Raw genomic sequence first — 12159 nt, forward strand, 5'->3', positions numbered from 1 at the left:
ATTCAAGGTTCTTCCCTTCGGCATCGCCTCAGCACCAAGAGCATTTACAAAGGTGCTGGCAGTTGCAGCAGCTCACCTGCGCAGGCAATCCATTCCAGTATATCCTTACCTCGATGACTGGCTAATAACGGGGGGATTCCTATGGAATATGCCTGTCAAGCACCCAACAGGCTATAGCCCTACTTTTCAGTCTGGTATGCTCCATAAACGAGAAAGTCCAGCCTAGACCCCAGCCAAGTCTAACAGTTTCTGGGGGCCCTAATTTGGACACAAGACGGCCTCGTCTTCACCGCCAACGACAGGGTCCAAAACATGCTGTTTCAGATCCCTCAGTATGTAGCCAGACGAGAGGTGACGGTACGCAAGGCCATGCAACTGTCAGGGATGATGGCATCCTGCATTTATTTAGTCCCTCACGCACGTTTGCGTATGCGCCCCATGCAAGAGTGGCTCAACAGCCAGTGTTGTCAGGCCAGCTGACAATGGAACGATCTAGTGGTTGTCTCAGCGGCCCTCGTTCTCTCTCTGCAGTGGTGGTCGAGGGAAAACCTCTTGAAGGGGAACCCTTCACCACCCCTGCAGTAGAAGCCACTCACGACGGACGCATCTCTCTCAGGGTGGAGGTACGGGGGCGGCTCAACACCTACAGCAGACGTGCACAGTGGTTGGTCCCCAGTGATAGCATCCAACCACATAAACCTGTTGGAGCTATTAGTGGTGTTCAAAGCCCTCAAGGCTTTTCAGACACAGTTGCAGGGAAAGACAGTACTGGTCCTCACGGACAGCACCACCATTTGGAAGTGAGCTCTCAAACACAGGATGTTCCTACTGTCTCAACATGCTCCAGGGGAACTCAATCTTCTGGCAGATGGGCTCAGCAGAGACTTCCCACTACCCTGCGAGTATGAATGGTCACTACACAAATACATCGTCTCCAAAGTTTTCGCAGAATGGGGCTTCCCAGAGATCGACTTGTTTGCAACTCTGGAGAACTCTCAATACCCAGATTACACCTCCAGATACCCTCAGAACTGATCCAAGGGGAAGAGTATCTGGATAACATGCTCAGGGAAATTTCTTTACGCTTTCCTGCCTCCTGCAAAAGGTGTTGTGGTGGAAAATCATCCCGGTAATTAAAGCTTTCATGGAAGGGGCTAAGAGAATTCATCCCCCTATTTCTAACCCTGCTCCCGGATGGGACCTACATGTGGTATTAACCAGACTTAAGAGGTCTCCTTTTGAACGTATGTACAAGGCAAGCCTCAAGGCACTCACTTACAAAACCTCCTTCCTAGTGGCAATCACTTCTATAAGCAGAGTCCATCAACGACGGGCCCTTGCAATTCTAGACCCCTTTGTCATAAATTGCAGTGATAAAGTAGTTCTGCGCACTCACGGTTTGCGCCCAAATTCATTTTCAAAGTTCCATGTGAACCAGTCTATAGAACTAACCACATTCTTCCAGAACCCCACTACCGTGGCGGAAAGAAGCCGTCACACACTGGATGTGCGCAGGGCGGTCATGTACTATCTGGAAAAAACTAAACTACTAAGAAAAACAAATCAGTTTTTCGTTTCAGTGGCGGCTGGTGGGAATCATGTCTCTAAATCGGCCATCTCAAGGTGGATTGTCAATTGCATCACACTCTTGCCAAGAGAGAACTGCCCTTCAAGCCTAGAGCACAATCTACGCATGGAACTGGGGCTTCCATGGCATTCATTCATTGCAAATGTCCCTCTCGAGTCCATTTGCAAAGCTGCAACCTGGAGTTCTGTACATACCTTTACAAAACACTATTGCCTAGACACTCACTCTAAGTCTGATTCTCAGATGGGACAAGCAGTACCAAGACATCTTTTCACCCCTCTTCCTTCTCACATCCCACAACCAACTCTGGGTACTGCTCGCTAGTCTATGCACAGCATGTGATTCTAAGCAGATTCTCAAGCATCAGAACACATGCATTATTTACCGTAATAGCATTTCTGATGATTGTATCTGCTTAGATTCACATGCGCCCGCCCTTCCTCCCCGCTCGGATGGAAGGAACATGGACATTTTACTACTACTTCTCTCTCTGTACTCCCTCACTATAGTCATAAGGCTCCCTCACGGCAGAAAAAATACAATCAGAGGGACCTCGACGCGTGAGGGATTTTGGGTAAACTACACGTCACGGTAGTGTTACAGGCATGCCCATGTAGATGTCCCCTTTTGATCCTCGAAAGACAAGATGCAATACTCTGCGGTTGCCACTAGATGTCAGACTATATGCACATCATTTGAATCTAAGCAGATAAAATCAGAAATGCTATTACATTAAGTAATGATGCATGTGATATACAATCACCAGTATGTTTGTTCACAATACATCATGCAATATGATAAAAGTCCAGATGCATGTTTGGCCAATGCAGTCATGTGCTGTATAGACTGCCCGCTTCGCCTGTTGTCACCGCTGGCGGGAGTTGTTGCCTTACGCATACAATAAGACTTTCAGGTCATCTTCCAGGTGAACAAAATGTCTTTCAATAATGACATACAATTAGCTGTGGAAAACTGCCCAAGACAGGGATAATGGCATACTTCAATTTGAATGAAGAGATTCATACTGCATGTGAATCATATTACTCTTGACAATCCCCATTATAGATTTGTTTCCAAGTCCTGGAAGTGGAATCCAAGCCAAAGAGGAGCAGGTAAAAGAATTGGCTGTATATACTATGTTCATCTCATCGGATTCTGAAAGTTTTGTTTGTGGTTACTACTCTTCTAAGTAAAAGGAGCAAAATGCTTTAAAAAAAAATTATAATTCTAACATAAATTACACTCAAATATACCTAATAATGTTAACACTCTGAAAAGGTCTTCCTTTAGGGACTTTATCCTGTGTACACAGGCTTTCACACTAATCCCTACATAATTAACCAGGGGAAACAGGTAAGTAATGCAGATGTAGTTAAAATGATGAGACGCAGTCGCAAGTTCCATTCACTAAACTTTAGAAGTCAAACACTAAGTTGTATGGGGCCTGGTGCTCAAAAGTCAGAGGTGCCAACACAAGGTTTCTCACAGGTGTATGTTCTCTAAAGGTATGCAATGGACTTGTGGTGGTGATTCTGAATAGTTTCACACTATTTAAAAGTTCTTCAATAGTTAACCAGAAGACACATTAGTTCTTCTCTCTTCCAGACCCAAGGCTAGCCCAGGGGCAGGGTACTTAACCAAGGTTCAGTGAGCAATGGTATGTAAGAGTTAGATTAAAAACGAAGGGATTTTCACCCAATATTATCCTATAGAGGACGAATAGATGGGTATCCTTACTTTTCCCCCTAACCCCTCGACTCTGATTTCCCCCAGGGATCTTGATGTGGCATGTGGGGGTTGTTGGGAGCGCGGTCTTCTGTCCTTTGTTTTGGTGACAGGTGCCCAGAGGTTGTAAGTTTGCTGCGTCTTATGGTTTGGTGCAGATGCAAGCCCAGACGAAGAAATGCAGACTTCGATGATACAGACCACTTTGCGACACTTAACAGGATGGAGGAAGGTGGACTCCAACGATAACGGTTGGCTTGGGACAACGGGCATTCTTAAAGTCTCGGTCAACGAAACTGCTCTAGGACTGGGCTCCTTGATCCCAGGCAGCTGAGTATTAAGTAGCAGGAGACTTCTGGCTCAACCTGGTGACCACCAAAGTTCTGTGCTTGAAGACAAAATAATTATGGTGAGGTAGCGCATGAGGGAGCTAGTCAGTCCAGTGTCACGTCTGAAGGGCTGGTTCCTTGACAAGAAGTTGAGACTGGTTGGGGCCACTAGGCCAAGGGCTGAAGCACTGACCAGGGTCTTCGGAGCTCAGGCAGAGGAGCAGCGCTTCAGTGAGCCAATCACTGGAGGGGATGCTGGTCCACAGCAGAAGTCGTCCACAGGTCCTGAACGAACTGCTCTTCTTCGAAGGATTCTTGGCTCCAATGTAGATCTCAAGAATGGCTGCAGGTGTCCTCCTATCATCCAAGACTGGAACTGAAAGCCCGTCCAAGCCCAGCAATGGTAATAGTTTGCACCATTAAAACAGCCAGTAGTTGTCCAATCAGGAAAAACTACAAGTTTCACATCTGCCCTAGTCTCAGACTTTCTGGCCCCTCTGATGTGGTCTGGGACTAGACTGTCCCAGCCCACTTCCATGCCCACACAGACACACGCTCTATAGCCTCAAAGTAGCAGCTTTCACAGGTAAGTGCATGACCTTATAAGGGATTTTGAGACCTGGGAAGACGGAAGAAGGTCAAACTACAATATGGCCAAATAACAAGGAGAACATCTAGCGGCACAGCTGTTTTAGGGCATTAGCCACATTTAGTAGCCATATGTAGTAAAAGCAAAAACAGTGAAGATGTAACTGATGCTACCAGCTTGTCCTTTGGCACTTATAACTGTTACCAAAAATACCTGCAGTGTTTAAAAATACAAGAATTCAGCATGAATAGCCCAAAGGACTAGTTGGTTTCCCCATAACAAATGAGCAAAAGGTAAGGGAAGCTGAGGCTTTAATTCCCTTCAAAAAGTCAGGACAGTATAAAAAGATAAAGCGAAAATAATGGAGTACCATAGTAAACTATGTATGGAAAGTTGTAACAAAAAGTCTTTCCTAACACCTAGTCACAGACCAAGCAGGCAGATACTTGAAATGAGGTATAGAGGGCTGCAATGAAGGAGGAGACAGCCAATTCAAAGGAATTAAGACCCTGCAACAAAATTCCCTGGCCCTCCAATTAGCATCCAGGCACTATGCAAAGTTGTGGAGGCCATCCTATTGGGACAGACCACCCAAACGTCCTATTCCAGGCCATTTATTCAGGGATGTAGATTGGAATTATTTGGAGACCCTCATCCCAGAGTTGGATGCCACACACCCAATCGGTGCCTAGGTAATGTGATGCATCCAGTGAACTCGCCACGGTTTTCCCAGTGGTGATCTCCTCCCATATAGCTAGGGGACGGCAGCTACTACTCGATCTGGACCCTCAGCGTGGCTGTATGAGGGAGGATCAGATTGGGGTGGGGGGGGGGGAGGCGACAATGTCCAGGAAGATACCCTGGGTCCATCAGGTGAGACGCGGTATCCCCCTTTCAGAATGAATCCATTTGTAACAATCTAATGGTCCATTGTGAAATCGTCCCTCTTTCACATATAGGAAGTAGAGCACTTCTTAGTGACGCTGAACATGAGCGAGTGAGACACCATCCAATATTTGATAGTGGAGAGACTGATGTTTTTGACATCTCGTCTGATGAGTGAAAAGGAGAAGATATGAGTCAGCGAATAGTTGATGGGAGACACCTTAAGAGATCAGGGTGCCAAGAGCTGAAGTATAGATGGACAACAGCACTGTGGGTTATTCTTAACAGTAATGTGGATGAGTGGGGAGTTATGGCTGTTTCAGAACACCTGAAGGGGTCTAGGGGCAAGGTATGAAGGAAACCAAGCAAGGGCATTCTCCATGATGCCAAGGAGAGAGAATGGAGAGGGAAAGTCAGAATGGTTGACAGTATCTAAGGCAGCAGAGGGTGAAAAGAATAGATGAAAGGTTTGCATGCCAAGCAAAAGAGATGGAGTTGCTGACATTGAGCAGAGCTTGATGAGAGTGGATTCTTCCAGCTGGAGGAGGGCCTTGCTAGTGGAGAGCGCCTAGCTGGTACCTGAATACGTTGGGTTCGGTTTGGTGACTTTGCACCATATACATTTCCAGATAGCTGCTTCCACTTCTGGTTATAACTCCAGCAACCAAATGTTTTTCCTGAAGGTGCCATTTAGTTTCTACTGAACCTTTGTCCTGCATATGTAAGTAGCAGAGGGTAACTCTCACTTTGGGCCTGTTGGGGCCAGAGCCCCTGCTCATTCGAGAACTTCTGTTCTTACCCTTTGCTGGATTCCTGCATCCACACACAAGAATCCTTTGACCCAGTCACTCTACATTCAATGCAGAGCCGCTATTACCTCTTTAGTTGATCCAAGTAACATCTCAGTTTCAGGCCTTTTAAATGTTTTTTCAGTCACCCATAGCCCTATTTTACCTAACTGAGAACTTAAACCTTCTCCTGCCCAACCTTTATCCCCTTCCCACTCACCCACCTACCTTTTATCTCTTGGGTTACACCCTTATTTCACTATCTTTACTTGCCCATTTCTTCTACCCTCCATCATGCACCTTGATGTCACAATTCCTCCTCATACTCTTCTCTTGCCCTTCTCTCATAGACTTGATGCACACCTCAGTCTCGCTTCTACCTTGCTCGTACCCCTTCCTCCTCTACCTATGCAACCCTCAAACCTGGTTCTCCCATACTCACATGATCTCCAACTTCATCTATTCCCCCACACCTGCCAAGCACTATCTCCTCTCACCCACCTCCTATTACTTGACCTATAGAATGCACAATCATCTTGCAACAAGTCTTCCTACATCACTGAACGATAGGACTCTTATCACCCTGCACTCAGCATTGCCCCCTTTGACATCCCCCCCCCCTTCCTCTTGTGAATGTCACTATTCGACTACTCATTCCTTTGTACACTGTTCTGGCTCTCTAACAACCTTATGGTTCCCTCACTCCTTGAGTCACTTCCAGCTAACGTCCCCTTTGTCATGCTAGGGTACCTTAACCTTCCCAAGCTTTCCACAACCACCTGACTTGAACTTGGCTTCTTACTGTACAACCACTTCCTCCACAACTAGCCTACCCACTCTTGTGGGAACCTTTTTTTTTTCTTTGCTCTACTTTCCCCTTTGTCCTCTGACCGTTTCATTGGTCACTCTCCCTTTTATCACTTCATTGGTCATAATATCTTGGTCCCCCTACTCCTCCTGTTGCCTTTTCAATGAGCAAGAAGAAATTCAAGCAAAACTGTTGCCCTTTACCTTTATGATGTGAGGTCCTCGCTCGCTTGTTGAAGTTTCTTCTGCTGAACGTGCTTCTCCTGATTTTTACCATGCACATATGACTCTTGGACTAACCTGCATGCAAATTCACACCGGCCTGACCTCAGCCCTGCATTACCTCTGAGATCCAGACCCTCAAAACAAGCATGCTTCGTGACCTACAATGCTGTAAAAAATAAAGGTAATGGGTCCGCACCCAGGATGACCAGCTGGCTCAACAAAACATACTGCAACCACTGGAAACCAGAACCCTGCAAGTGCCTTCTACACACCATCTTGGTTGGGAAGGATAGAAAAAAGGACTTCTCTTGCACCTGACACCATAGACTTGTTCTCCGGTGACTGCAAAGCCCAGAAAGCAGCCCAAAATCTGTCTCGCGCTTCAAGAAGCTTTTCAAACCTTAGTCACTGCCAAGTATTTCAATCCTCTTACTTGCCTTTCAAGTCATCTCAACGCTGACTTGACCTATTGAAGTGCATCGTCCCATCTTGACTGCAAGCTCTGAGGCAGGAAGCCTGCCAAAAGTTTTACCAGTCATTTCTGCCCCTGAGTTTGGGTGTGCGAGTTGGGATGCCCCTTCTGCATGTGCAGTGTTGAATAAGTATTGTGCCACTATCAATCACTCGTACCTTGCTGTTCAATGCTGGCCACAGTTGTCTCATTTCAGAACGTCTAATGCTAGCATGCCCCGCCGCAACCAGAGACTCCAGTATTCTAGCGGGATGGCTGGGCTATGGTATACTACATTAGGTTCTAATACGTTTAAGGCAGAGGACACATCAGACCTTCTCTTCCTCTTATTCGCTACAAGTATTGGATTACCTGCATATATGGGAGATAACAGTAGGGTTTCTGCCAATGCTGCTTAGCCATAATACAACACGATGTTCCCACAAGGCTGCGTCACAAGGCCACAAGTGAGATGTCGATGGTTCTTGCAAAATGTTTGCAATATTGTGCCAAGTAACACCCCCCCACCCCCCATTCTGAAAGTGCTATAATATATTATTGTTTGCCTGTGATATGCTATATAACCGGCACTCTAGGGGTGGGCCCGAGGGAGCTATGTGCCGACTGCCTGAACACTTGTCCAGCTGTGTTCCCTGCTGATCACTGTGTATTTGCTACCTAATACAAGAAGCTTGGTTTCTCCAGCATGGGGTCTGGTATGGATTCACATGCTCATGAATATTCCCAGTAGTCGAGCTGGGAATCCTCTGTAAAAGAAAAAAGTTTCACTTTCACTTACAAACTGTCTTTCTCCTTTAAAGCAATCACTGCGCTCTGGGCCATACTGCCCTCTCCCTAAGCACCTCCTCTGGCATCCATCTTCAGGTTTTTACCGCATGTTTAAGTTTTGGGAGTCGTCCTGTTTTGCTCCGAGAGCTTTTTCTACTTTGGCATGCTTTTTCGATAAAAAGTTTCTATTTTTGTCAAATAGAGCCTGTGTGCTCTTTTGTCCTTTGCCTGGCAAGCAGGAATCTGTTTGTCGGCATCTTTCAACGCCCCTCTAGGGCAAGAATCAGCGAGCTTCATCAAAGATTCTAGAAGGCCATCGGGCCTTCGCTACACGCCGGACCATGATGAATGAGGAGGGAGGATCCCTCTTCAAGCTCTGCTCCTGCTGCGGATTGAGGAACGTGTTTGTGGAGGACAAACCCTTCCAGTGCCTCTATTATCTCCATCCGGACCACAGGGAAGCGGATTGTGAAATCTGCCTTGGTGTCCCCAAGCACAACATCGCGGATTGTAGCAGTAGGTTGGTGATGTGGCTCAAAGCCAAGACCTCTACCCTGTGTGGCAAGCAGGGGCATGCCTCACCCAGGACCGGCCAAGTCCTTTGAGGGTGCTCCATCCTTGGGGGCCCAAGATGAGGCCAAGCACATCGAGTCTGTTTCCGTCTGGGTTGCTGAGCAAGTCGGTCCCGCAACGGGCAGGGTGCGCTCATCTTCAACCTCTGCCTCCTTTCAAGTCATCGCTCCACCTCCTCCTCAAGGAGTTAATCAGCTAACTCACTGAAGCTGCGGGAGTAGCTGGAGAAGACCAAGGCGCGGGGAAAGGAGTCTGACCTGCCCCTGAAGACTCAGGTGGCCCAGGTGAAGTCATCCTCGATGATCGAGCTGGTGGCAACGGCCCTCTCGAAGGCAAAAGGGGCTGACCCGGTCCAGGGGACCCCGAGAGTGCCCAGAGTGGCCCTCCCCCTGAGGCGGGAGGCCTCGACCAAGCCAGTGGAGATGGCTTCCTCAGAGAAGAGGAAGCCATCCTTAAGCCTGAGACTGATCCCTAAAGATGGCAAAAAAAGGGGGGGGGGTGCTGGGCAGATTTTAGGCTCAGCGTGAGCAAGAAGCAGGGCATCCTCCAGTGTACTGAAGGTGGTTGTGTTAAATGGCCCAGTAATTTGACTGATGTGCTGCCTGCCCATGACTTGGAAAAAGGATTTGGGCCACAACGCAGATTGAAACTGAAATCGGTGCATTTCCCCGAAGGGAAAGCTCGACTGAAGGAGCAGAGCATCGCGATCTGGGGCAGGTAAGGATACATGGGGTAGAGGGAGGGTGGGGGAGGGGTGGGAGAAGTAAGCAGGGGTCAATAGGAAGGCAGTTTGTGGGTCACTGTTATTGTAAAAACAAGTAACATTTAATTTGAAGAGTGGGAGAAAGACCACAAACAAAGAAGAATGGCACATATTTAAGGCATGATTTACAAAAGTGTTTTTCAATGGTAAATCCCATTTGAAAAATGCTTTGCGAATCAGGCCCTAAATCCTTTAATAACTATTCAGCATAGCTCATTGGCCCTCCAAAAAAGACGAAGTCGAACTACAAGTCTCAGAATCTGAAAGGTTCAGTGGCTAAAGCGAGACGAATCTCGCATTAAGGATTTTCCACAGTGCTCCAACAAACATCACTTTTTACCTAATGGAGCACAATAAATGTGCACACCAACAGCCAGACATGTTTGCAATGTTAGGAAAGCTAGCTTGCGATAAGGCGCTAAAACTAAATAAATTAAACAGAACTGGTGAGGTGACTACACACAACTGGTTTAACTTCAGCCTCCATTGTGGGGGCTGGGCTAGAGTGGTACCTGCATTTACTGTGCGGTAACAGCGACCATGTTAGAGGTACCTGAATGTGGTCATGGGGTACTGGAGTGGCGGTGCAGCGCCACTCAAGGGTGAGGACAGTGGATTTTGTATTGCACTTTCAAGCCTGAATGATAGACTAGACCTTAATGGCTCTGATCTCTATGGCACCAAAGCAGACTTCAGGCTCGGGAAATGTGTGCTTCTCACCAAATGGCAAAATCATAAGGCTTTCAGTTCCTATGTTCTCTGTGAAAAGAAGGTACAGGCTGCACACTCTTCCAGCAAAGGACAGTTTCTCCTCCCAGCAACACAGCCTTCAGTGCTCTGCCCATGGACACACTTGAGGGCCATTGTTGAGTCAGTGTGCACAGACAAAATGCACTGCTTGCAATCTCCAGGTTGTGGCTCAGGTTGTTTCCAGTCATGGGCTTCCTGTTAATAAACAAATGCATTGTGGAAGAGTCAGTCTCCGTTAACTTAAACGACAGAAATCGGGCTTAAGCACTTGGCGATCTGTATGTTATGTTAAAGGTACTTGTATAGCGCAACGTCACCAACGGAACTGGTCCCCAGGCGCTCTGGCGGATCTGTAAACAGGAAGGACGGGTAGGGTTAGTCGGGAGGAGGGGAGAAGTGGTGTGCTGTTGGCAGCTTCAGCTCGGTATACACCAAGTGCTGGACTTTGGTGCTAGTATTGGATCGGTCGAGGCCTCGAGTGCTGTGGGTGAAGTTTATGTGTTGTTGATGCAGTGTGGTAAAGTGCGTGCGGATTGCTGGGAGAGAGATGGTTGTGTGGCTTTGTGCGGGTTTAAGTATGCAGAAGATTGAGGGTTGGGTTAGTGGTGTCTGTATCCTGATTCAGGTACTTATGGTTCCGTTAGAGTTGTATACCTGTGGGCTGGGTTGTTGCTGGTTCCTCGTGGGTCGACATCGCTTTAGTGGTGCTGCGCTGATCCAGCTGTATCATAGTGAGTATTGTTTGGATTGGTAGGTGCGTCTGAACCTAATCTTCGGGTGTGGGACTGGGTAGGTAATACCTATTCTCAGGTTATCTAGTGTGACACTGGTCAGTTGAGGGTTTCAATGGTTCAGGGTCAGAGTCATGTTGATGTGGCGTCCTAGTGCAACTGTCTTGGTGGCCTGTGTATTCACTCATTCGTTTCCTTCTGTCCTGACTGGTTCTTTGGTTTCCGTGGGGTGAACATCCTTGGGGCTATTGTTTAGTTATAGTTTTTGTGTGGTGGGGCATTGTGCTTCTTGCTGTGTATTGGTGGACAGTGTGTAGTGATGAAACATTCTGTTTTTAACCCACTGGATTGGGGCTCGTGGTGCAGTGCTTTCTTTCCCTCTCTATATTTTGTCCTTAGGGCTGTTGGGGATGGTTATAGTTTAAGGTCATGGCCCTCTTGATGATTCGTCCTAGTGTTTCTGTCTTTGTCTTGCTATGTTTACGGTATTTGGTCATATTGCGACTGTCTTCCATTTGCCCGTTTAGTATGTTGTGGGATATTTACCTTGGCTTTTCCCCATTGATTGATTTGTGTGTATCGGGGTTTCTCTACGTTCATTGATGTTTTAGTTGTGTGTGTGCCCCTGTGGCCGGTCTTTCTGGTTATGACGTGAATAGCCAGGTTTTGAGTAATTTCCTGAATAATAGGTGGTTTCTTGTGTTACGTATGTACTTTGGAAGGTCGTTCCAGGTTGTCGGGGTTTGGAGAGAGAAGGAGGATCCGCCAAGTTTTCTTTTGTTGTAGGGCTTTGGTTCCAGGCAGATGTCCATGCTTGGTCTGAGTGTTCTTGTTGGTTGGTGTAGGCGCAGTTTGTCTCTTAGGAACTCAGCGCCTTCGTTGTGAACTGCTCTGTGCGTAATGCACATTGTTTTGAATTTTATTTGTTGTTTTATTGGTAGCCAATGTATTTTTTTCAGAGCTGGTGCAGTGTGTTCACTTTGGGGTAGTTTCAGAAGTAGTCTGGCTGCTGCATTTGAATCCGTTGTAGTTTTAAGAGTCGTTAAAGCATGCCTAGGTATAGGCTATTGGTGTAGTCTACTTTGGACATGACGAGGGCGATGATGATGATGGTGGTTGTTTTGTTGGCGAACGATAGGAACAGTAAGATCCTCTTTGCCGCTTGT

Source organism: Ambystoma mexicanum, chromosome 3p, assembly GCF_040938575.1.
Source record: "Ambystoma mexicanum isolate Mex_15411 chromosome 3p, UKY_AmexF1_1, whole genome shotgun sequence".
Classification (NCBI taxonomy): Eukaryota; Metazoa; Chordata; class Amphibia; order Caudata; family Ambystomatidae; genus Ambystoma; species Ambystoma mexicanum.